General features: G+C 36.6%; 1 long non-coding RNA gene and 1 other non-coding gene across 2 annotated transcripts; both read right to left on the reverse strand.

The window, feature by feature from the left end:
- Positions 1-1166: 1166 nt before the first annotated feature.
- LOC123869875 lies at positions 1167-18567 on the reverse strand. The gene is made up of 3 exons (XR_006796970.1): positions 18364-18567; positions 18112-18118; positions 1167-1180 (listed from the first exon to the last, which is right to left on the reverse strand). It is a non-coding gene; the product is annotated as an uncharacterized LOC123869875 (long non-coding RNA).
- LOC123869967 lies at positions 11466-11627 on the reverse strand. The gene has a single exon (XR_006796982.1). It is a non-coding gene; the product is annotated as a U1 spliceosomal RNA (small nuclear RNA).
- Positions 18568-26372: the final 7805 nt, after the last annotated feature.

Genomic DNA, 26372 nt, shown 5'->3' on the forward strand with positions numbered 1-26372 from the left:
GCAATTTTAGGTAGCTGGATAGCACTATAATGCCATGAGACCATTCAGACACAAGCCTCGACTAAATACTGCGTTCTAACACTTTTTAGGGTTCCGTACCTAAAGGGTAAAAACGGAACTAACCCTATTCATGTCACTCTGCTGTCTGTCTGTCTGTCTGGCCGTCTGTCTGTCCGGCGCATGTCACAGGTCTCTCGCTCATAGACGAAATGAATTTTGAGTGGAAGAGTGAAATTTTGGTATTTGGTGTAAGACGTGGACCCGAACCCAAATATTTAATTACAAATTCAAATAAAATATTTTTTAGAGTTGTGGTGCGGTTGTAGTATGGCCCGTGTGAAGTAAGTAAGCAGGTTCTATATTTTGTCTATGGTCTATGGTGGTTGTCTATGGTGGTTAGTGTGAATAAGCACTACATTTTTTCTATCTCTGAGTGAAGTTTATTTAGTAAATAGACATGCCCCACAGCTCATTATTCTGTGTTTTTGTTGCGTCCCAACAAACAATTGTAAAAACCTTTCGCGAAGGCCCTTATCTCAGAGCGTGACAATAATAAGGTTACCTTTCCGCCCTGATGTTGATGAAAAAATATATCGCATAGAATCCACGTCCTAAGCTCTTTAGGCTCCCTTTCCTCAAACGATATGTGAAAAAAGAAAATCATTTATAATTTTACGAATTATAGTGACCTTTAAGGAAATTCCTTAAAATGTTGGGCACTTTACCTAGATGAATATAAAAATTAAAAATCAAAAACATCATCTGAACCACTGTAACGAGGCAAGGTGCCCAGATTATATACACCTTTAAAATAATATTGTATTGTAAATTTTGTCTATTTTGTCGGATTGGCTGTAAGTATGTTTCCGATGTCTTTGTATGTTAGTGTTTTAAGCCAGTCTGTGATAACTTTTTTGACTTTTGTAGTTCTTGAGGCTGCACGATTTTGAAACATTATTGTAAACCTTTGCCACAATAAAGGGCCCAAATCGTCAAGACAAAGCTGTTCGTACAGCTGGCAAGTCAACTTTAACTTTGGTTAGAGGTCGAACATCCGACCTCACCTTTGGGAGTTCGACGTCTTAACTCTAACTAGTATATCCTATCACCACTCGTAGTAGAATAGTTGCTCTCAAACTTTTCAAGCCCGTGTAAAGCCGGGGCAGGTGGCTAGTAACCACTTAAGTTTAATTTTATTGCAGTTATATCGATACTCAGTTACCGGGCCACAGCTAATAGTTCCTTAAACGACCGCCTCGATTTATTTGCCCCTCGAGGACGGCCGTGTAGTAAATTTCTATTAATGGAACTGACGGTTAAGTTGGGCCATTTATATATAAGGTTGTTACGTTAATCTTAAGGTACGACACTCACAATCCAGACGTTGCCAGGCGGCTCAAATGTACGCGGATTCGCGGTGGCAAGTTTACTGCCTCCAGTAATTTAAAGTTTTGCACCTTTTTAGGGTTCCGTACCTCAAAAGGAAAAATGGAAGCCCTTATAACTTTGTTGTCTGTCTGTCTGTCCGTCCGTCCATCCGTCCGTCCGTTGTGTCTGTCTTAATTTACTAAATCATACCTATTTGATTTAGTATAGCTAAGACCTGGAATGTGATCTAGGCTACTTTTTATCCCGGAAAATGTTGTACTAACGGGATTTTTAACACCCTAAATCCACGCGAACAAAGTCACGGCCATCAGCTAGTATTGTATATTGTTTATAGTAAATTTTTAAACCAAAATTGCTTAAAGTTCTTATGTACAAAACTTATTTAAGCAAACAAATCTACTATCTACTAAATAGAACCATAGTATCTTTCTTTCAGTAGTAGGTAGTGGTAGTAATTTGACTTGAATCGACCCACAGTCGAAAACATCCACCCTCCGACGATTTTATTTTATGAGAGTACTTGTCACTATCGAGGGCATTGCCGTCTTTATTTTGCTACTTTTAGGGGAGGGGCGGTGAGAAATTTTATATCTTTTATCGAATTAACATTGCTTGGTAACAAATAAGGAACTTTTTAGGGTGCCCGAAGGATGCTAACGGGACCTTATCATTAAGCCTCCACTATGAAGAATTGAAAAGAGCAACCGCCGAGTTTCTTGCTGGTTCTTCTCGGTAGGAACGGCATTCCGAACCAGTGGTAAATTATTTGACGATTCAAAAGCACTTGTAAAAGTTTATTTGAATAAAAATCTATTCTATTCTATTCGCCGTCTGTACGTATTCTTGTTAGTGGGCTGCAGAAATCTGATGATTGAAAAGGTAGAGGGTCAAAATTTTTACAGCGTGTTTCTATTCCTATTAAAAAATATAAGTACTTTTGATTAATACGTAGGTTCTTTCCATGGACCTAATAAATACTCAGTTCAATACATGATTATTGGACATAGAATTAACAATTCAAGACGAAAACCCGAAACGTGTTTAAAGCAAAAGAATAAAAGTAAATCCCCCATTCCACCCTCCGAGTGTTCAAGCAATCGAATAAAACATTAAGATATCGCGGATGCCGGGGGTTAGGAGGTCGTTAATCAAAGAGGGACTGCGCTTTGACATCGGGTATTGATCCTTTTTTACCTCTCATTTGCAATTTGAGTATTTCGGTTGGTCAGGATTCTGGAACCGTTGAAGGAAAGCGTATGCCCATGAACCCGGCTAAGAGTTCATTATAAAAGCACTAATCCTTGAAAAGAGGTACTTAAAGATAATTTGAATTAAAAATTTCCGCCTACTTCTATTTATACTTACTTAATATTATAAAGCAGAAACGCTCGTTTGTCTTCAATAAACTCTGAAACTGCTGAACCAATTTTAATAATTCGCTATTAGAAAGCTATTTGAGCCATACATATTACATATATTATAAATACTAATATAATTATTACAAATTTGAAAGTGTGTCTGTCCGTCTGTCTGTCTGGTAGCTTTTCACGGCCCAACAGTTTAACCGATTTCGACCGAACTATTTTTTCTTCCGGAAAATCAAAATTCTTAAAACTTTTTTGATTATTATAAAATCTAAATCCACGGGGATGAAGTCGAGGGCATCATATTAATATTATCTTTGGTACAGGGATAGCTTGGATCCTGAAGACGGACATAATAATAAGTATGTTACTTTTTATCGCGGATAAAATCAAAAAGTTCCTGGTGAACTTTTGCAAAATCTAATTCCACAAAGTCGCAGACATCATCTAGTCACTACCCATCACTAATCATATTATAAATGCGAACTTGTGTTTGTTTGTTGGTTAATCGGTTTGTCCTTCAATCACGCCTCAACGGAGCTAATATTGAACATGGATTGACTTGATTTAGGTTAAAAACATAAATCATCTAATTATTTATTTATTCATAACTAGCTTAGGCTAGTTTAGGTTTTCCGAAATCCCGTGGGAACTCTTTGATTTTCCGGGATAAAAAGTAGCCTATGTGCTAATCCAGGATATTATCTATCTCCATTCCCAATTTCAGCCAAATCCGTCCAGTAGTTTTTGCGTGAAGGAGTAACAAACATACACACACACACACATACACAACACACACACACACACACACACACACACACACACACACACACACACACATACAAACTTTCGCCTTTATAATATTAAGTGTGATTCCATTGTGTGAGTAGTGGGTGAGAAAATTATCGTAGGCTTGCGCAAGGAGGTATAATTACCTACGCAGGCCTACGATAATTTCTCACTCACTACACATTATCATATAAATTGGAATTGCGTACGAAGCACAAACAATTATAATATTACATCACGCAAAATTATATTGCAAGGAATTAATCTACGAATAATAATCTACAATCTGCAAATTGTATCAACGGAATAACGAAGCTGACGATAAAATTTGCTTTGATCAACGACCACGCTATACAGGTTTTAACTAAAATGCTAGCCAAAATTTAATGCTATTATTACCTACCTTATACCTAACTTATTAATGTGCCTATTATTATACCTAAAGTCTAAACACAATCCAATAACAATAAATATGTATATGTAATCATTTGCCTTGTTGTTTAAGTGATTTAGTATTTTTCAAACTTACAATGTATCACGTGCAATTCGGGGTCAATGTCCCACCTACGACACGGCTTTAGCGTTACTAATCTCTCATTACTGTTTTTTTTTTAAATACAGGTTTTTCAAATTTAAGTTTCGCGTTTTTTGTGGTAACAGTAATCCGGACATCACCTGTTTTCGTTTTTACTAGCGTTCTGATTACACTCTGTATAGTATTCACTACGCAGAAAGAACGAATTTTTAACCCCCGACCAAAAAAGGGGTGTTATAAGTTTGACGTGTGTATGTGTGTATCTGTGTATCTGTGTATCTGTCTGTGGCATCGTAGCTCCTAAACTAATAAACCGATTTTAATTTAGTTTTTTTTTTGTTTGAAAGGTAAGATCGAGAGTGTTCTTAGCCATAATTCAAGAAAATCGGTTCAGCCGTTTGAAAGTTATCAGCTCTTTTCTAGTTATTACTGTAACCTTCACTTGTCGGGGGTGTTATAAATTTTTAATTTACACTTGTTATAGTTTGTCATTACACAAAATTTAAAAACATTGTGAAACAAGTGTAAATTAAAAATTTATAACACCCCCGACGATCCAAAGTATTTGAGTTTTCCAAAACATCATTTTCAAATAAATAATTATGTATTTAGGCAACGTCCATCTTGACAGCTTGACATTTGTCTATTGACATAATATTAAGAACCTAACGGTTATCTAACCTTCTTTTCTACAAGAAAACTAGAAAAGAGCTGATAACTCTTAAACGGCTGAACCAATTTTTTTAGATTATAGCTAAGAACACTCTCGATCAAGCCACCTTTCAAACAAAAAAAACTAAATTAAAATCGGTTCATTCGTTTAGGTGCTACGATGCCACAGACAGATACACAGATACACAGATACACAGACACACAGATACACAGATACACACGTCAAACTTATAACACCCCTCTTTTTGGGTCGGGGGTTAAAAATCTCACACTTATTAAGTCAAAGCTACAAGTATTATGCAATTGAGAATTCAGTTGCCCACAAGATGGTGTAGGGGGTATTGTTGCATAATATTATGGTAACGTTTTATGATTTGAAAAGAGCAATGCATGAGCATAGGCTTATTAAATTATGATGCTGAGTTTCTTGCAGACTCTTTTCAGTAGAATTCTTCTAATTTTATGGTAAGTATCACAAACCAATTCCATTGTATTTGTAGATAGATTATATTATATCCAAACAGCAAGTCACGAGCATTAATATAAATGATCATCATTAGAACTCACAAAAGAAGGTTATAATTCAAAACAAATAATGAGTATAATTTCGTAGACTTTGCCCAATAATATTGAATTTATATGAAAAGTTTGCTGAAACAATCCGAGCATTAAGTGTCGCTCCAGTTCATCTGATAATATGAAACTCCCATTTTCTTGGAAGATACTTCTATTAATACGATTCGCAATTGAAAATACAATAATTATTTACCTACTAATTTGTTCGATTTTTATCCTCTAAAGCTCATTTTAAGACTATGGCATACAATATATATTATATCGCAAAATATAAATTATATCCCGCGAGTGACGTTCATACAATGAGATATATATTATATTGTAATCACTCAAATTGCGACCGTCATTGAATTGACAGCGACTGACGTCTCTTCGAACAAATTAAAAACGAGGTGCGGGAGATATAATTTATATCCTTGACGATCGGTCGACAAAATACCTAAAGTTTGGGATTAATATATATTACATCTCAGTGTGGACAGTTCCATTTCAAAGTAGGATGAGCGATATTAATTTATATCTCATTTTCTAATATATATTATATTATATTCCATAGTTTGAAATGAGCTTTATGTTATGACTAATTGATCATACAATTTTGTCCGAGACTAAAAACCTGACCTTTGTACATAGATATTATAGTTGAAGACCTGGAGAGTGAAAAATCAAAGAGTTCCCGCGGGATTTTTGAAAAACTAAATCCAAACGGACGGTAATTAATGTAATTAATAGTTGAAAAACCATTGAGTAATTAGGTACTGATATTTGTAAAGTTCGCGCCGCCATCCCTCGGATGGAAACCATAATATTATGAATTTATTATTATTGCAGTCAATAATTCGCAGTTAATTATTTAGCGGAGGGGAACTTCATTGTTGCCGATTCCTTATAAAAGCTTCGGACTATTAATGTCTTCAAGGCTTTCGGATAAGATATTTTATGGAGGCACTGAAAGCAACCCTGCGTTTCATTAAGGCAGTTCGTTCGAGTGAAAGCGAATTTTTTAATAAAACGGAAGCTTTCTTTTGGAATACACGAGTTTATGAAAGTGAAATATGCTCTATCCACAGAGAGACGTTAAGAGGGGTCTCTCCGTCACTCGCTACATACAAACGTAGTTCCAATTTCAAAAGTCCATGAAAGCCTATGGTTTTCCAGATTTCTGTTAAAATATTCGGTTTCAAAGTTACGCGGTCTTAAAAATTTACATACAAATCTTTGAGCCCCTGTAATTTTAACCAATACATATTTTTAGAAAAATCTAAAACACCACAGGCACAGATATTAGTTTCTAGAATATGTCTGCAAAATTTCATGAACTTTGGTTGCTTCAAATATAAATAAATTTAAATATTCAAATGAAATTGGAACTACGATTGTATGGAGTAAGTGACGGAGAGAGCCCTGTTAATATAGGGCTTTCTCTGTTATGTAATTCCATACAAATGAAAAAGACAAAAAGTCAGTGAGTGTTAACCATTTTGCGGCACCAACCAATCACAAATGAACTTATGTTTTCCGTACTAGGTATTCGTATGTTTTCAAAAAACATTCAAAATTCCATTCGATACAATTAGATTACGATTACGATTTTTCTGGCAATGCATGACGTAATTTCTAATAGGTACTATTCCGAAAAAAAAAAAAAAAAAAATTGGTTTTATCGTTAGATTTTGTCACTTGATACCTACACCTTTTTTACCTGTTATCTCCCGAAGCCACCATGATCCAAACTTCAGAGTCGCTGATCGTTCCTCCCTGTGCTGAGGACAATACGCAGAGAAATTTTCAGCTTTTATAAAATAACGAAGGTCTGGTACGCGCTGGCTCTCTCTATTCTGTTCTGTGCTATGGCAACCTGGGAATGAATTGGCTTTGTAAGGCGGCCTGGCAACAGGCAACTATGACGCGCAGTGAGGGAGCCTCGAGTGCGTCATTATACCGGATTTCAGCTTCAACACACTAGCGATCTGACGACAACACCTCGACAAAATGTTCCAAATGTTTATATTGAGAAATCTCTACAAACTTGACCAACCAGGGCCCTAGAAGTTGGGTTGCGACCTAGCGAAGAGCAGCTACGAGCTTAGACATAATACTAATGACACATTTGCGAAAAAATGGCAAGTATAGTGATACTAAAATTAATTGTAAAATCCATGCTAACCTGCATTTAAGCAAATAAATAAATGATTGATTGATTGATTGATGAAAATACCCACGGGATAGTCACCTGTCACATACATGATACAAATTGGCAAGAAAAACGGTTGCTTCTACTTTGTTTGTAACAGAAAAACAATTAAGTATGAATCCTCAGACAATAATAAAGTATGAATCGCCTAAATGACAAATATACCCACAATCACGAGTGAGAGCATATTTTTACGAACAATTTTGATGTACATGCTCGTTTTGTAATTATTATTCATCAAGGGCACATCTCTAATATTCTGTGCTATGCCAGCCTGGAAATATGACCCATAGCTGAGAAACAGACGGAAAGACAGTGGAGGCTTAGTTAGGGGCCTTCCGTACCCAAAGAGTGCTAACGGGACCCTCATTATCGTCTATAGCCGATAGACGCCCATTGCTGGACTTAGGTCTCTTATAAGGACTTCCACACGCCAGGTTTTGTACCGCCTGAATCCTGTGGCTCCCTGCGACTCGCCTGACGTCGTCCGTCTACCTAGTGGGGGTCTTCCAACGCTGCGTTTTTCAATGCGAGGTCGCATTCCAGCACCTTGGGACCCCAATGTCTATCGGTTTTTCGAACTATGTGCCCTGCCCTTTGCCTGCGTGCTTCAGCTTAGCTGCTGAGCTATGTCGGGACCCTGTCACCTAAAAGCTCTCATGTTTCCGACAGCGAAAAATGCCAAGACAAAAAGTTTCGAAACAAAATGTCGCTAGTGTATTATTTAGCTGACTTTTAACCTGCAGCCAGGTTAGGTACCTACTTTGTCTGAAGAGGCATTATACCTACTTCAAGTATTGTATCTTTGTTATGATGTTTTTTACTTCCTATTTTTCTACATGTTTTAGTTTCTAGTTTTGTGTTTAATATAGGACTTTTTGTTGCAAGCGCTTTTTTTAACCCCCGACCCAAAAAGAGGGGTGTTATAAGTTTGACGTGTGTATGTGTGTATCTGTTTGTGGCACCGTAGCTTCTAAACTAATGAACCGATTTTTAACCGACTTCCAAAAAAGGAGGAGGTTCTCAATTTTTTTTTTTTTTTTTTTATGTATGTTCCCCGATTACTCAAAGACCCCTGGACCGATTTGGAATTTTTTTTTGTTTGAAAGGGTATACTGTGCAGGTGGTCCCATATAAATTTGGTGAAGATCTGATGAATATCTTTGGAGATGGAGAACATAACTCCTCAATAGATAAGAGCAAATTGCTCGCGATCACTGTAATAGCTTAGTAAACAGTAGGGTTTTAACTGGGCATAGCATATTATAGTACAGTGGGGCCACTAAAAATTGTGAAATAAAAAATTTTCAAAAGAAAAATAAAACCGACTTCAAAAACACTAAAAAGTAGAAAATAATTTTTGTTTAGCTACACATGTAATGTACCTAGGTATGAAGTCGAGCGAGCTTCACTCTTGGATTTCTAATTTTGTTTTAATATGCTCGCTCGACTTCATACCTAGGTACATTACATGTGTAGCTAAACAAAAATTATTTTCTACTTTTTAGTGTTTTTGAAGTCGGTTTTATTTTTCTTTTGAAAATTTTTTATAATTTTTTTTTTTTTTGTTGCAAAGGTAGCTTGATCGAGAGTGTTCTAATCCAAGAAAATCGGTTCAGCCGTTTGAAAGTTTTCAGCTCTTTTTAGTTACTGTAACCTTCACTTGTCGGGGGTGTTATAAATTTTTAGTTTACACTTGTTAGAAACATCATTTTTCTCGCGTTTTTAGCGATAACTCAGAAACTCAGTTTTGCGGTTAGCCGCTTCTTAGGTTCATAGAGCACACTTTGACTTTGCTTAGACTTAAGTTTCAGTTAAAACGAGACAGATATAACACTTTCTTTTTAACAGTGTCACTGTTTTAACAGTGTCTTGAGTGTGAGCAAAGTTAACGTGCGCCCTATAGATCAGCCTTAGTTTAGGACGGCAGATGTAGTGTCTAACTTTCGATAGGGTTTATTAGTGTGGTTGTAATATTGATTAATGAGTTCGCCCCCGCCCACATAACCACGTGGAGTGGGGTTACATAATCAGCGTCCTTACTCCTTATGCCCAATATACCTAGCCTCTAGTAGCTAGCCATAGATATGTAGCTAGCACAATAAGTAATTCATACTAAGTATCTTACTAAGGAGTTATGGTGCGTCTAAATTTCAATGGAGTTTCTTAATAATGTAGTAACTATATTGATTATTATTATATTATATTGATTATTGTTGATTCAGCACCATTAGTGATTTTTTCGGGTTCCGTACCTCAAAAGGAAAAACGGAACCCTTATGGGATCACTTTGTTGTCTGTCCGTCCGTCCGTCCGTTTCTATTCACCGTGCCTTTGACTTTGACTTGAAAGCACTTCAAGTCAAGAGTGAATAGACATCTTCTAGGCAAGCGCTTTATCAAAGCTGAATGGATGGATCATCATTTGCCAGCAGGTCTGATTGCAGCCAAGTACTAAGTCTATAAATTAAAAAAAAAGCACGGAAGCGAAGCCGTGGACAGTCACTAGTTATATTATGTTGTCACTATGTTCCCCAGCGGTTCTAGCATGAGTAGTGCAGAACATAAACACCTGCCGCTAATGGGAGCTTCGCTTGGCTTTGAGCCGTCGTTACGTCATATTAATTACACTCGGTGTTGCCAAATTACTCTCACCACATCATTAATCTCCTAATATACTATGTTACTACTATGCACTTAAGTGGTTACAATATTAAGGGCCTATTTTTCAATCGTTAGATAGCTTTTGTCTGAGGAATTTGACAGATTTCCTGTACAAAAACTGTCAAATCCTCAAAATTCCTCAGATAAAACTTATTTGGCGATTGTAAAATTGGCCCTAAGTTTTAGTTTTCCTTCATCGCCGCGGTTTTGGCTATAGTGCTACCATACACCATCACGCTGGCAAATGCGGATTGGCAGACTTCACACACCTTTGAAAATATTATAGAGAACTCTCAGGCATGCGGGTTTCCTAGGTGAAGTACCTAGTAATTGACAAAAACATTGATTATTTCGCAATTGTTTAAAAAACTTCACTTATTAAAAACTCATGATTTCAAAATACCTGTTCAAAAATGAGACTGTGTCTGCGTATGCATACCAACTCAGTAGGTATGCATCGGCTTTAGCTAGAAACTATCTATTGGTGAAATTAACTTCGGCAAACACATTTTGAGGCCCTAATGTTCTCTTGTGCAGATAAATTTGGCGTTATTGCTTATAAAACATTATAATGCTTGCAAATTGTACGGCACTTTAGCCTCTTGCGCGAACGAACTGGAATGTGATGCATCATTTTGCTGAAATATTCCTTTTATTAAACTTTACTCTAGCATAGCAAAAATTTTGAATACGATTTTTAAATCAGACTCAGACACATTAAAGATTTTAATTTTAAAAGTTGTTACCTTTTTTTTTTTTTTTTTTTTGTTGACGCTGGGGAATGCATTTACGCATCCCCCCCGGAGGGAGGGTATGTGGGACTCGCCGGCCGAGAGGCGACCGGAATACCCACTAAACCCCAGCGGCGCTACTGCGCGTCGCCTGGTGACTGGGTCACGGGAACGGCCGAAGCAAACAACCGCGACCCAGCCAGCGACGTCTGCCGAGGCAGACCCTCCACTGGGGACCTGCTCGGTCCCCACCACCGCACCTCCGGGACGCACCAACGAAGTGCGTCCCCCGACCCTGGGACGCGCACGTCGCCCGTGCCCCGTCCTACGCTTCGTCCACTGTGCCCTCTGCTAGTCAGAGGGACACGTGGAGAAACCTCCCCCCCGCCAGGTCATTAGCCATAGCCAACAATAGCTCCGAAGAGAAATTATTAGCCATGTTACCGGGGCGCACCGGCCCGAACACTGCTCTTCCCCTCGGACGCATCCAAAAGGGACCAGCAGCATCCAGGCACACTGGGAGGTTACCTGGCTGGCGCCCCAAATATAAAGGGGGGACGGCGCGTACGCAGTCCCCACTACCAAAAATTACGCGTCCGAGTTATCCACATTAGGGATAATCGCAGAGGTCAACCCAGCCGCAGTGCAATGGAAGGGCCTCGCTTTGGGGGAACCGCCTTCTTGATCACGGTGTCCCCTACGCCTACTTTACATTTCTAATTTACTTTGTTCTCTCACTCTAGGTCTTCTATACCTATAAATGAATGAACTAATTAATGAATAAATATACTTTTACTGTACACCACAAAAATTATTACAGAGAAAACACATAAAATGCAAATCAAAAACTACCAATTTTGGTACAATTTTTACATTGAAGGAAATGTATTAGAGCGTATCTTTATTATACAAATTGCTCAATAGTAAGAAAAAAATTCTAAAGACACCTAAATTCTACGCAGACAAATTCGCGGTAGAATGCTGTATTCCCAATATAAGATAAAACTTGGATAAAATATTATTTTTCCCACCCCTTTAATATAATTAGACATAACACCAACACCTTCATAATCTCATCAAGCATCTAATAACATCTCTCCGCGGGAATCCTTAACTTTATTCTTAAGGTTCTCGCCCACTAGATGGAAAACTATATCAGCGAGGAAGCTAGGCTTTGAGGCACTAGAGGTTGAAATCTAAAAAGCGAACTTTGACAGACAGCATTATATCTGACTCGTTATACCTGAAACTTAGGTAAGTGTGAGCAAATTGGAAATGCAATCTATAAATCTCAGCCTGAACGATTTATTGTTGCAACATCATGATCAATCCATCGCCAGCTCACTACTGAGCACGGGTCTCCTATCAGAACGCCTTCTCATTCTTCTGCCATATGCTTATGCCACAGTCTGCCATTGCGGATTAATATTATAACTGCGAATGTTTGTATGGCTATGTCTAGATCTATCTCAGTCTATTACCATTCCACGGCCTATCTGCTTCATCATTTTAATCGAAATACGGTACAGAGATAGCTTAGATCTTGCAGATGGACATAGGTTAATTTTAATCCCGGAAAATCAAAAAGTTCAACTGGGATTTTTAAAAATTTAAAACCACGCGGACGAAGTCGCGGGCATCATCTAGTTAGTTTATAGAGCCCACTCGTGTAAAGACGGAAAATTATCTTCAAATGTATGTAAACATTAATAAATTATTATTATGAAAACAACGAAAGTATATCCTTAGAGTAACGGCAAACCAATTTCCTCATGCCTCGAGGCCATCATTTGTGTAGTGGGTGGAAACTGTAACTTGGTATGAGAGCACAGCCTAAACACTTCATACAGTCGGTCAATTGGCCCCTACAGAGTATATTCATTTGATGAAATTATTATTTATCTTTACAGTGATTTCACAGGTGATTTCTCACAGGTAATTTTTCAATTTTTGTGATATTTTGATTCGTGGTCTTTCACTGGCTATTTTAAGGAAGTTAGCAAGGTCCAAAGCAAAACTTTTTACCTTTAAAGTAAGGTATTACCTAAGGTACGTATTAGTTTTTCGTGTTATTTTTCACATGCTACCTGTAAAATGTCTGCTATCTCTACTCTGAAGCACTAAACAAATTTATGTTCACGTAATCAATTATCACCATTGCATCATTATCTTAGAATTTCAACAATTATTATTCAAAAAAAAGTGTATAATGGTACTCAATTTGGATAAATGATTTGACTTTGACTTCAAACAGATTCGTGTGCAAACATCGTGGGCGTCGTCTCACTGCATCAAAGGCGTTATCCCACTGTATATATTTACGCTGTGATCGGAGGGATAAAATGTAATCCAACATGGTGGATTAAGGGTGGCGAAGTGGATTGATACTTAGGCACTCGAATATACAATGTACATTGTTGTAACTTGTGTTTTGAGTGTATTATATGAGTATTTTGGTCACAAAACATTTTTATCACATACTTATCACATAATAATATATTGTTCCTGCTAGGTGTCAACATAATCATGATCAACCCCTCGCCGGCTCACTACAGAGCATGGGTCTCTTCTTAGATTGAGAAGGCTTTTGGCCATAGTCTACCATTCTAATAGTGAGATTGGTTTGTACTCCGTTGCAACGTGATTGACACGTTGCAACGGAGCATCGAATTGACGTAATTTTTGGTATGAGTATAGAAAAAGACCTCAAGAGTGGCATAGGCTACTTTTTATTCCGAAAAATCAAAGAGTTCCTACGGGATAGCTAAAAACATAAATATAGGTACACGGATGAAGTCGCGGACATCAGCTAGTCTATTTATAATCTCTTAGAATATGAGAGATGTCTTACCACCCTTAGCAACGACTCACATGTAACAAATCATATTATTATATCATTCAATAGAAAGGAATTCAATATCACAAAGCACAAATCGAATGAAATATCTGCTCTTCAGGCTATTACTTTTTACCAGCCAAAGATATTTAAAGTAAGTACAGAGCGAAAAATTATTTTGAAAAGGAACCATTCGGCCACTTTTGCATTTATCTTCATACTTTTGCATGTTTGATATGACAGCAACTGACACACAGAAACAACGGTAACAAATATGGCTATAGTCCTTTCTCGTTTGTGCATTATACAAGGTGTAACCAGAACGCTAGCAAAAATGAAGACAGGTGATATTACTTATGATTAAGTACTGATAACGCGCCACAAAAAAAAACCTCGAAAAAAAATCCTGTATATTTTAAAAGTTCATTTCTTTAAAGTTCAATATTGCGAATAAAACATCTGATTGATGCTAGAGGTCAACGAATGATAAGTAGGCGGAGCATTGACCCGAGTTTTGCACGCTATACTAAATTACTAAAACTACAAGAAAAGGCAAATGGTTAGTGGCATTGGACTGTGTTTAGGTAGTATAATAATAACCCTAAGTTTTGCTAGCGTTCTGGTCACCGAAATTATCGAAATTTTCCCCATATCCACTCTATTACTAAGTTCAATCTCCTAGCCCTATACAAATGCTCTGACCAATGCAATAAGAAAGACGCGACGATTTCACTGTGAAGATAACATAGCTCGCTTTTGTCCTTTGTGCTCGAGTTCGAGCAGTAGGTATCCTTGAGCCTGATTTCGAGCAATATCTTTGATTATAGACCACATCTATTTAGACGAATTCCCTGGTGCAATGGCGCTGTGGTCTTATAAATAGGAGACCTTGGGCTAGACTCACGATAGGGACAATTTGAGAATGTATGGTTTCTAAATTATTGTCTAGTTTGGCGACCACAGATCACGCGGGACACGGGATCAGACGGTGGAGACAGACAGACTGACAGACAGACAGGCGGACAGGCGGGCAGACCGCAGTGACATTAATAGGGCTCCGTTTTTAGTGGCGTACGGAACCCTAGAAATAATTGTACATACCTATACTATACGTAATTTGTTTCATACTTTTCACAAACGAGTCAATTTGAATTCCAGGCCATTCCGTTTCCGTTTTATAATAAAACATCTGTGCTAGACCGATAGACAAACGCCGAGAAATTATAAGTATTCAATTTTTAAGGTTCCGTACCACAAAAGGAAAAAATAAACCCTTATAGAAATAGAGTCGTTGTCTGTCTGTCTGTCTGTCGTGTCTGTCAATTCGGGGAATCAAAACCTGTAGGGAACTTACCGTTGACCTAGAGTCCTAGAATCATGAAAGGCAGGTAGCAATATCTTATAGCACAAGTAAAGGAAAAAATCCGTTAACCGTGAATTGGTGGTTCCTTCACAAAATTAAATTAAAGGTTTTTGTTCCCAAAATAATTAGTTTACTAAATCATATCAAGTTGGTGTGATCTGTCATTAACTTGCAGTATACTAGTTTGAGATTTCTTGTACGATGGTACGAAACCCTTTGTGTGCGAGTCCGACTCGCACTTGGCCGGTTTTTCTTTCGAGTACGAAACACTAAAAACAGGGAGCAAGTCGCATAAAATAATAATCCAGTAGGTAATACAAAACGCCTGAGCTGTCTCATTATTTAAATTGAAAATTGGATAACTTATACAAAGTTAAAGCGGAGAGCTTTCCTTTTGAAGCTTTTCTATTATACCTACTAGAGGATTATTATTTCACTTTTTATTCATGTTTCCTTGAGCTATATTATTTCATTCTAAATAACTTTATTACTTATTCCTTTTATATTTTCTTACGTAATGGTCCAAACAGGAAAATATCATATTTCTAATTATTATGTCTGTTTTTAGCTGGTTTATTTTTTCTTTATAAAATCGTACATATAGGTAGCTTAAACAATCGTAAATTACAAAAAAATAGCATAAGTTTAAATTAATGCGGAAAATAAATAATTACTTTTTGCTACGAACAGTGAATTTTTGAAACGAAAAACCATCTATGAAATATTATTACCGTCATAGATTGGTGTTGAGTCTTGATCATAATTCCTGATTAAATTAATGTACCCAACACTTATTAAGTGCGAAAATTGAAAAAATCACGTTACGTGAAAAAGCATCTGTGAAATCAGTGTGAAGAATAAAATAATTTCACCAAATAAAAGTGATTCGAAGTATCAATTATACCCATCTCTAAATACAATGAAGTAATACAAAGTGTCAAAATAGTATGAAACAAAAGTCGAACCTGAGTTGACCCAAATTTTTTCCAGGCTGTGGCGGGCAAAAGCTATTGCCATAATAAGTACTACGATGAATAAACCGACAGAAACACCTCTTTAATATAGATGTAGTACTCATTCCAACGTTTAATATAAAAGTATACGGACAGTTTTATCGTTCCACCTGGGTTTGTAAATGGTTACAAGAACTTAGGAACTTACTCATACTACGAAACTTTTGTACTAAAAATTTTACCTGATATTATAACGAGGCAAATGTTTGAATATGTTTTAGGAGCGAAAATTTTTAACATTTTAGACGTCGTCTGAAGAATTTTTTGCCAAAATTGTGTCATATTTTTGATGACTAGCTTGTTCCGTCTACTTTTTGTGTATGAAAGGTGAAAAAACGAGTTACGAAAATGAAGTGGCAATTGCCAGGACGCATAGTTCCGAAAACCTATAGACGTTGGGGTGTCACTGGTCACTAAATTATTATGCTCAGTATTCTATGATATCACTAGATTTGTTTAGTGAAATGGTCTAATTAAGTAGTCGTTTAACATCTACCGGCTTATGCCATTTGGTTGCGACATATAGATCGAAATTGAGAAGCTCGTTCTTTTTTGAAGTTGGTTAAAAAACTTTATTCAAAGAAATACCGATCTCAGCTTCATCATAACATATCTGCTTACTTAAAGTAAGTAGGTATATTCCTCAAACAGCGCACCTCCATTACAGTAAAGACCTAACTTGTGCTAAGGGAGTATTTAAAGTTATTTTACTTTTTAAGCCAACTCGTAACAAAGGGGCACTTGGCCGCAGTGAACAGTAATTCACGTTCTGAGAATTTCACGTCCTTTTCTCGTTTCTTGAATGTATACCTTCTGTAGTTTGAAAGACATTAAGCTTAGTGACTAATTAAAGTTAGATTACATGGAAAATGGTTCAGAAACTTTGCACCAACTATTAATTTCAATTTTAAAATAATACGTATTAGATGATGCCTAGGTAACTACGACTTTATGTTTTAGGTTGCTTAAAATCCCATGGGATTTTTAGCTTTGATTTTCCGAGATAAAAAGTATAACCATTTTTGAAGTTATATCCTCTGTACCTACTTAATTTCATTCATATCGGTTTAACGGGTGAGCCTTTAAAAATCCTGTGGAAACTCTTCTTTTTTGGGGATAAAAGTTGTCTATATTATTTCAAGTTATATCTGAACCTACTCGTCAAAATTGGTTAAACATGTTGGCCGTGAAAAAAATACCAGACATCACTTTCGCGTTTATAATCATTAATTTAAATACTTACTCCCACCTGGCTTTCTCTCGAATGTAATTGTTTGAAAATCCTTCATTAGTGATTAGTATTAGTGATAAAGAAAATCTACATATAAAATCTCAAGGACCTCTCATTAGATGCTTTCTCCTTTTATACTTACCTACAGGAACTCTTAAAGACCTGTAGCTTTTTGAGATAGATTTTACTATTCAATATGCATCACTTGCGTTTTGCGTCAACTACAATGAAAATTACTAGGTAGATATACCAACTTGTACGTATGTACCTAATATGTTTTTTTTTTTAAATGAAAATGAACATATAAGAACTATGTATACTAAGTAGTAGATAAACACTGAGACTGGTGTTTGCAATTTGTCGCCCAAAAAATAGACCGCAGTCTCTGCTAGGGCTGACAAAAATCATCGGCCTTAAGAGATTAATTTATTTTAAGACTTAAAAATCAATCGTATATGTGGAGGTTTTTATGTAGAAAAGATTCCATCCACTTTCCAAAAACCATTTACTTTTCATTTTAAGTAAAACCAAAATATTTCTTAGGTTACAAAATAAGCACATTTACCATAATATTTGCCCGTAGCATCTTCTGGCTTATACTCGTGAAAGCGAAGCAAAGCTTTGGCGCCAAAGTTGGCTAGCATGAATAAACTTTTAACTTTGCTTATGCATTTACAAACCAGACGGGACTTTGATTATATTTTGACGACGTCGTAACGACGCGGTGTGTTAACCTACTAGTTTACAAGGTTTACACCTACACTAACAAATAAGTTGTCATACTAGTTTTCGAATGTCATAAACATGTCTTTCAAAATTGTACTGTCATTATTTCAGACATAATATTCCGTCCGTCCGTACAAAATGAACTCTCTCATAATTTTTTTAAAAACAAAATTAGCGAGCAAACGAGCAGGGAGTCACCTAATGTAAAGTGATTACCACCGCTCATGAACATTTGCAGCACCAGAGGAACCGTCAATGCGTTGCCGGTCTTTCAGGAAAACGGCAAAGCCGTGCCGCCAAGCGATTTAGCGTTCCGGTACGAGGCCGTATACGAGTAGAATGCAAAGGGGTACGGGTTTGATAAAAGAGGCCATACCCCTTCCAGGTTAGCCCGTTTCCATCTTAGACTGCATCATTACTTACCACCTGGTGAGATGGCACTCAAGGGCTAACATGTATCTGAATAAAAAAAATAAGAAAAAAAAGAACAACTCTACATTTTAACACTTTAGCCTCTTTAGCTTTGAAAATACAATGTGTGCGTTAAAAAAGCGTTGACGTGTGAACCGATACCTGGGAATGCATTTATTCTATTTGAACGCTTTTTTAACGGACGTTAAAAGTACCTTTTAAAGTTACACGTTAACGTTAAAAAGTAACGTTAAAAAGTATTTTTAAAGTTACACCCTTACTTTTGACATAGGTATAGAGTTAAAATAAAAAAAAAAAGAAGAAGATTTTATAAAACAAAATCCACGCGGACGAAGTCGCGGATATCAGTTGGGCTAGCAATAAAAATCCACCAAAGAAAATCCTGTAAAAATATAATGCATCATGGTGTACAGAATAACAGTCGTAAAATCAGATCGAAGCCGAGGCACAGTCGCGGGGGATAAAAACGGCTAAGTAATTACGTTTATCTGGCTGAGGCTGCCACAGACCAGCATGAATCTTTATGGGCATTTTTATTGATTACAGGCCTATGTGCCTCTATAAAGGATCCAGCCAAAGGTATATGGCTGGATCCTTTAACGTAGCCTGGTAAACTCATCTGGTGTGGAACTGCCTCACACGGGGCAAAATAGTGCAAGTTTCTAAAAAGAATGCTATTTAACAGGGGTCTCACCGTCACTTACTCCATACAACCGTAGTTTGATTCTCATTTGAATATTAAGCAACCAAAATCTCTGAAATTTTGCAGCCACATTCTTAAAACTAATGCTGCAGTTTTTCTAAAAATATGCAATAACACGGGCTCAAAGATTTGTATTTTTCGATCTAAAAAGCCTCAACTTTGTTCTCGTTTTTCTAGACAAGGACGAAGCAATTGAAGACATTTTGGAAAACCTCAGGCATAGAAAATACATATAATGAACATTGTATATTCAAAATATCGTTATATTCGTTATATTGTTTTAGCCATCATCAAACTACGAAAACTAAAAATCACACCCAGAAAATGTTCTGAATCAAACTAAGCAAAACCGGTTAAGTGCGAGACAGACTCGCACCCCAAGAGTTCCGTACCACTGTATAAGAAATAACACTTTTTTTTTTTGTGAATTATAACCACAAACAAATTCACAGTTTTCGGATTTTTCTCTTTTCTTATGCTATAAGACCTACCTGCCAAACATAACCCCGGTGTTTTGTGGGCTTCTTCTAAGGCTGGTACCTTCACGTACGGCTGGTAAACGTTTGAACCCACGTAGCTTTCGTGTTAAATTACAAAAGTTATCTCCATCAACTGATTTCAATATTACTTATTATTTTTTACTTGCAAAGGTGTTCATAAGATCGTAATAATTGAATAAATGAATATTGAATTGAATTTTACTTTTGAGATAACAGTTTTGAATATTAATAAAGTTATTTGTCCGTTTGAGGAATTTCTTTAACAAAATTACAACACTCTCCTCATTTTATTCTGCCAAACACAGTAATGTATTTTCGCTGAAAACAAATCAACTTGCAAGGACGCTCCATTTATTTAAAAATAGATACTAGATAGTCTAGAAAATGTAGCAGCTATTACCGGCCACTGCGAGTGAAATCTGACAAAATAAAGGCTGAAACAAACAGAACGCGTCACGGCAGCGAAGCGCGATTGTAACGCCCAGGTACTAGCAGTATTTTGTTGCACATCGAACTTAAGAAAGAGATTTCTGCTTTGTAGAGCATCGTCTCAGTCACTCGTATCTATGTGACGTTCCGTCTGTCTGAATGACAGAAAAAAACCAGCTAGGTCCAAGTTGGGTCTCGCTCTTTTAGGTTTCCTTACAACACATTTGTAAGTGTGTACAATATTTACTTTCAATCGCAACAAACCGTGAAAGAAAAACCCAAAAAATATTCGTTTGTTTTGGTCACAGCTTACAAACCATTTTAGGAATTGTTGCTTTCAGTATTTGTTGTTTATATACAGTATGTGAATAATATACTTACCAAAAGTTCATATTCCTAATTTTTTTTGTTTAGTTTTCGAGATAGCTCCCTTCACAAAAAGAGTCTAAAATATAAAACTTTGACGGCCTCCAATATTTGTATATAAAAAAGAATAAAACATACATTCGTACTCTGCTCAATAAGCTCTAGATAATGATACCCCACATGCTCAAGTAAATATTTTCTTCCGACTCCTTTTTCATGTGAGCCCCCTGAAAATATAATTTAGTTAAATTTCTAATGCAATATTGGATCAACGTTCTACACCAAATACCAAAATTTGAGGTTTTCAATACATTTCGTCTATGAGCTAGAGACCTGAAACGTGGACAGACAGACGGACAGACTGTTAGATAGACCAGACAGTAAAGTGAAATTAACACCAAATTAAATAGGGCTCCGTTTTTACCTTTTGTGTACGGAAACCTAAAAAGAGCTTAAGCAAAAATTTCAGCTCTACAGCTCACGTTCCTTTGTAGTGAGCTGAGGATACCTGGACTATTGAATAGTCCAGATAGCCAAGCTACTTGTGAGGGCACGCCCGGATGAAGAGGCTTGGCCTTGAGGCCCGTACCCCGACAAACTTCGAGCTGTAGAGAAGGCACCACAGCTGTTTCCGACACGCGGTGTGTGTGTCTCAGGCTTAAGTGTGTCAAAACGGTACAAATGCCATCCCACGTAGTTATTTACGGTTTGCTACGGTATTGATTTTACGTTTCGTTCAGACATTTTGCACTCTCAGTACATGAATTTTAGTGCTTATGTTTTAGTTAAAAGCCCCACGTACGTAGGTTTCGTCAGGCAATCCTGCAAGAGGCTTACTCGAACAGTCAAAGGCTATGCTGTTTATATGTTTATGTTAGACTAAATGCAGCAGAAACGTGGACACTGACAGTTGGCCTCGTCCACAAACTAAAGGTCGCTCAGCGCGCTATGGAGCGAGCTATGTTGGGTATCACTCTCAGGGATAAAATCCGGAACGAGGAAATTCGTAGAAGAACAAAAGCGACCGACATAGCTCAAAGGATTAGCAAGCTGAAGTGGCAATGGGCAGGTCATGTCTGTCGCAGAACCGACGGCCGATGGGGCAGACGTGTTCTGGAGTGGAGACCGCGTACCGGTAAGCGCAGTGTGGGACGACCTCCTGCCCGCTGGACCGATGACCTGAAGAAGGTGGCGGGGAGAGGGTGGATGAGGAAGGCGGAGGACCGTGTTTGGTGGCGCACTCTTGGAAAGGCCTATGTCCAGCAGTGGACGCATACAGGCTGATGGAATGGAATGGAAAAAGACTAAATGATGCTCGCGACGTCATCTGCGTGGATTTAAGTTTTTTTTATCTCGTGTGAATTTTTTGATTTGCCGGGATAAAAAGCTGCCTATGTCTATTACCAGGATGCAAGCTATATATGAACCAAATTTTCATATAGATCGGTTTAATGGATGAGCCGTTAAGATTCCCCTGGAACTCTGATTTTTCGGAATCATCCCCTGGATGTAAGCTAACTCTGTACCTTTCATCAAATCGGTTAAACTGTTGGGCCGTGAAAACTAGCAGACAGACATACAGCCAGACAGACACACTTTCGCATTTATAATATATGTAGTACGGATTGTATAAGTAATAATAGGTATTTTTTTGAATAAAATACACATGCGAGCAATCAAATTGAGTCTGCAAATGTATAAATTAAAAAGTGTTTGCGACTTTGAACTATAAAATATAACTGAATTTTTATAAAACAAGAAAAGTCAAGCGCACGGTCAATTGTAAGAAAAACATCAAAGGAAAAACAACAAAGAATGAAAATAACTTACAATTTTGTATGGATTCAACAAAGGCCTTCTTCTTGTCGAGTGAAATAAAAGACGTTTATAAAAATACACTTTTTATTCCAAAGTCATGCACATCTACAATTTGTTTTTTTTTTTCACTAAGAGTAACACTGTGATATTGTGCTATTTATATCGAAAAATCTATCCAGTCTGCGTTTATGAAATTTATAAATTGATTTTTTTGGGACGTGTGCAGTCAGCAGCTGTTAGATCCAATATATAAAATTTATTAACGTATATAGGTCTTAGCCGTCATACCACAGAATTTGAAATAGGCACAGAAGTGGTAAAGATGGGATTTATTTATAAATAATATATTTTTGTGACCGTATTGTATCTAATGAGTACTGAGAATTTTCACCGTGCGATGTCAACCTCAGAATTTTTGACATATGGAAATAAAAAATATACGCGAATAGCTTTGTTAATAAAAAAGACGTTTAAATAAAAATAAATAAATAAATAGCTTCATACAATTTCCATGTCACCAAATACTGGCGAAAAAATAGCACGGTGAAATTTCGCAGTGCGGGCTTACCCTCAGGTGAAATTAATTATATTTCATGAACAACGAAACAAATGATCTATTTATAAAATGGTATTGATAAATTGCTTTCGATACGATAATAAATAATAATTAATTTAAAATATTTACTTCATATTAAGTGAGTAAACATCAACATAATGCGGTTCGAATGAACTAACGAATGTGCTGTAATTAAAATATTATTAATGCATCAATTTATTTTGAAGCATAAATTATTATAATGTTTCGGACATCATTATTATCTTTTAATATTAACATCACTGTAACCGACATGGCAACCGGCACTGACTCCAAAAAATGTTAATATAGAACTACATTAACTCACAATATATACAACATATTCGGTAATAAATTAAATTATTTTTACTTTTCAGTGTTTACTAGTGCTAAACCTACTGTTTACTAAGCTATTACACTAATCGCGAGCAATTTACTCTTAGCTATTGACGAGTTCTGTTCTCTACCTCCGAAGATATTCATCAGATCTTCACCAAGCTAAAATGGGACCATGTTGGAAGTATGACCTACCAAACTAAAAAAAAATATCAAAATCACGAAACCCACGAAGTCACGAAACCTCAAAAGTTCATGTTATTGGTTTTGAAATCGGACTGGTCGGCAGTTCTTGTCAGCTACACTGATTAGTTCGATCAATAGGATTATATTATAAAAGTGCTTATATAGGATCAACAATAATATCAAAAGTAGGTTTTAAATAGATATTAGGTAATATTCGTAATGAAAAAGTTATTAAAACTAAAACAACATGACCTGACCTAAATCGAACAAACAACTCTAAGTATTACTTACTAAACTTGCGAGTCATGAATTCGGGTCGGCCATAATTTTGATTAAATATCATAGAGAATGTTGTAACATCTTCTGACTGCACGGCGTCTGTGGGGTCAACGATTATTTATTGCTATAAGTACATAAAACGCGATAAAAGAAAATATTGCCTCTTACAAACAGGAAGTCTCCTTTGGCATGAATATTACCATAAAGATACACTTATGTATGCTCCAACAGAAACCTTGGGAAGCTTTTTATTATTCTACTCTCCAAAATCAAACATTTGATAAAATATCGAATTTCACAGTTCAGAGGAACGCAACATCGCAACATGCCACAAAGTCACTTGGTACAATAATTTTAAAATTTACCAAAAATGTAGCCTCAAAGTCTAAGTCTAAGTCAAAATCATTTTTTCGCAGTAGGTACAATTGTACTCCTTTTGATGGTCGAAATTGTTAAACTTGTACGATATAGTGGTGATAATTAATTACCGTAATCCGTCATCGTACCATAATACTCCAATTTTACAGCACGATGTTTTCTCAGCATAAATGAACTACCCCATGCAGTTTAAGGCCGCAAAATCAATGTTTCCATTTGTAGCAAGCCGTATTGTCGCATGTTGTTGCTCTGGCGTAAAGCAGCCTTTAGGCCTGTTCATGAACTTTTCGCTATGAGCGGTAAATAAGTGCAGCGCAGCGGACAATTAAAACAAAATGGTAATATTGTTATAGTATCGTGCTACTCTATAACGGGCTCTCTAATCCGTCGCGCATTTCTCCGCTCCGCTTGCCGCAACGCTAAAAGTCGTGGGTACGCCATTATATTATTTCACATAAGATAGACCACAGAGAACTTATTCGATGTTTTATCAGACATTCGATTAGAGAAATTAATTAAAACTAAAATCTGCTGTCATCTTTATTTTAACAGGGCTCTCTCCGTCACTCGTTTCATACAATCGTAGTTCCAATTTCATTTGAATATTAAGCAACCAAAGTCCATGAAATTTTGCAGACATATTCTAGAAACTAATATCTGTGTCTGTGGTGTTTTAGATTTTTCTAAAAATATGTAGTTTTGAAATTATAAGGGCTCAAAAATTTGTATGAAAATTTTTAAGACCGCGTAACTTTGAAACCGAATATTTTAACAGAAATCTGGAAAACCACAGACATAGATAATAGTTTCTAGAATATGTCTGCAAAATTTTATGGACTTTGGTTGCTTAATATTCAAATGAAATTGGAACTACGATTGTATGAAGCGAGTGACGGAGAGAGCCCTCTTAATTAGGAGTTCCTTTTATTAAACCATATTACAACTAAACTACTTATGAATCCAATTCAAAAATGCTAAGGAAGTTTTTAGGTACATAAATCTATTTTGAAATGCGTAAATAATAAATCCGCAAGCAGACTTTTGAAACTTGACAGAAAAACTCCTCGAATTTTTTGCTCGCGACTTTATAATCATTGTTTCGGTAAGAAGATTTATTTAAGTTCACAAATGCGCCAGAAGGGACTTGCTATTTGAAAAAGAAAACAAACAAAACTTTCTTACAAAAGATAGACACATTATGTATAATATTTCCCTATATAATAGGTTGTCCTGGCACTTCCTTCGCAGCGAGTATATATTATTACGTGGAACTATCTAGAAGTTTGCTTCGTGAATATTATATTATTGTGAACTTTGTTAATGCACTTACAGAGCAGGTGGTATTATAAACTTGTATAGTATTTTCATATTATAATAAGAAACAAAGACTTTTGCTTTAATATAGCCGAACAAAATATTAATTAGTATCTACTAAGAAGTAGATAGGTACTGTGTTAGTGCTAACGAATTTGAATGGAGGTATCAATTTCTTCAAAAATTGCATAAAACATCGTTACGTCGTTAATATGTATGTAAAATAAAGAAAAATTTAAGTTACAAAAATGATATTAACTGCAAGTGGGCATATTCTATGTGCCTCTTTTATCTCAAATAATATGTAAAAAAGGCTGACAAGCATCAAGCAAACAATATTGTAAACGGTCAAAATACTTGGCTCAATTAAAAATCTACTTGCTTGAAGTCAAGTCATTTGACCGTCTTTGAAGCCCATTAGATGTAGGTAGTATAATATTCGCGTACTGTAAAGAGCAATGAAACCACCACCAGCCACCAGCCCTCCCAATTGTGTGAGCAAAACGTATTCATGATTATCGTAATCGGTAGCAATTCCTGCCCTTTGATTGGCTGTGAAAAAAAGGTAAACTGCGAATCAACCAATCAAAGGGCAGAATTTAAGCCTCAATAGCTCAACGGTTATAGGAGTGGACTGAATTCCGAAAGGTCGGCGGTTCAAACCCCAGCCGTTGCACTATTGTCGTACCCACTCCTAGCACAAGCTTTACGCTTAGTTGGAGGGGAAAGGGGAATGTTAGTCATGATAAAAATGGCTAATATTCTTTTTTTTTTTTAAAAAAAAGGGCATAATTCGCTGTCGATTACGATAACGACGAATAGGTTTTCTTACACAAGCGGGGGGCTGGTGACAGTATTCACCAATGCAATGGTACAGAAACCCCCGATAGAAAAGAGCCTTAAATATTTTTCGACGACCTTTATGAAAGCGTCAAAATCGAGGAATCGAAGCGAATAGCGCAAAAAATAGACTGT

Source organism: Maniola jurtina, chromosome 11 (genome assembly GCF_905333055.1).
Source record: "Maniola jurtina chromosome 11, ilManJurt1.1, whole genome shotgun sequence".
Lineage (NCBI taxonomy): Eukaryota > Metazoa > Arthropoda > Insecta > Lepidoptera > Nymphalidae > Maniola > Maniola jurtina.